The sequence below is a fragment of the Elephantulus edwardii genome, unplaced genomic scaffold, assembly GCF_000299155.1.
Source record: "Elephantulus edwardii isolate Elephantulus edwardi_28Jun2011 unplaced genomic scaffold, EleEdw1.0 scaffold00391, whole genome shotgun sequence".
In the NCBI taxonomy this organism is placed as follows: Eukaryota; Metazoa; Chordata; class Mammalia; order Macroscelidea; family Macroscelididae; genus Elephantulus; species Elephantulus edwardii.
Genome location: NW_006400141.1, coordinates 1,461,912 through 1,462,928, shown reverse-complemented (window position 1 = coordinate 1,462,928; position 1,017 = coordinate 1,461,912). Strand labels below are relative to the sequence as shown.

Genomic DNA, 1,017 nt, shown 5'->3' with positions numbered 1-1,017 from the left:
AAAGCTACAGAAAAATCACACAGAATTTTGGTCAGTCACAACCCAGAAAGACCGCCCCGAGATAAACTCCAGTCATCGGTGGCGTCCATTTACTGAATGAAGGGAGAAAGCAATTTAGCAAAGATAGACTCATCCTAAAGCCTCCGGTGAGAAATCGAATATTTAAGCAAAATCAAATAAATTTTAAGCAGGGCAATTAAACCTGGATGCAGTTAGGTTAACTAGAATTCTGCCCAAAGTTGAAGAAAATGTCCTGATTCTTCTTTAGGCCCTAGTCCATAAAAATTCAGCCCGCTTGAGGAGCTTGGAGTCAAATATGTCACTCTGTAGCTGAGACACAATAGCTGTACTTTTTATTTCCACTGGAGTCAGTATCAGTATCTGGGACTGTCAGAAAAGTTGGAGTTTCGCTTTTAATTACAGTATTTGGAGTTGTTTTAGCTGATGAAGGAAGGAAGAAAGAAAGAAAGAAAAAAAACCAAACAAAATACCGGGGGTGGGGGAAGACGGGATTAACTTGTTGCTAAACACAGAACTAAGTGTAGAAGAAGCGTTTTACCCGTGGAGTCAGGATGGCCGAGCGGTCTAAGGCGCTGCGTTCAGGTCGCAGTCTCCCCTGGAGGCGTGGGTTCGAATCCCACTCCTGACAAAATGTTATTTTCTTGTTTATAAAGCATGATCATGCTTTCAGTATGCATCCATTTTGGAAAGGTTCATCTCTAAAAAAGTCTATCCGAGTTTTGGAATAAATCAACATTGCACCTGAAACATAATATAAGAAGTACGTAATTATTTTAATCTCATGTCCTTTTTCTGTCTAGTTGGTTCTTTCTTCAACTTGAAAGAGTTGGAATGAATGAAGGACTCATTATTGTTGCTGATCTATGTAGGTCTGTCTTTTGCTTTATTTATTTATATAGTCCTTTTTCATTTCTTAATTTCTTTTATACCTCCCATTTCCCATATGAAATCATTAGAAAGAGCGTCCTTTTATTTCTGTATGTTTTTGTAGAATGC

At 38.4% G+C, this 1,017-nt stretch overlaps 1 non-coding gene across 1 annotated transcript; it reads left to right on the top strand.

Annotated features, from left to right (window-relative positions):
* The first annotated feature begins 566 nt into the window (after positions 1-566).
* TRNAL-CAG lies at positions 567-649 on the top strand. Its single transcript has one exon. It is a non-coding gene; the product is annotated as a tRNA-Leu (tRNA).
* The last annotated feature ends 368 nt before the right edge of the window (positions 650-1,017 follow it).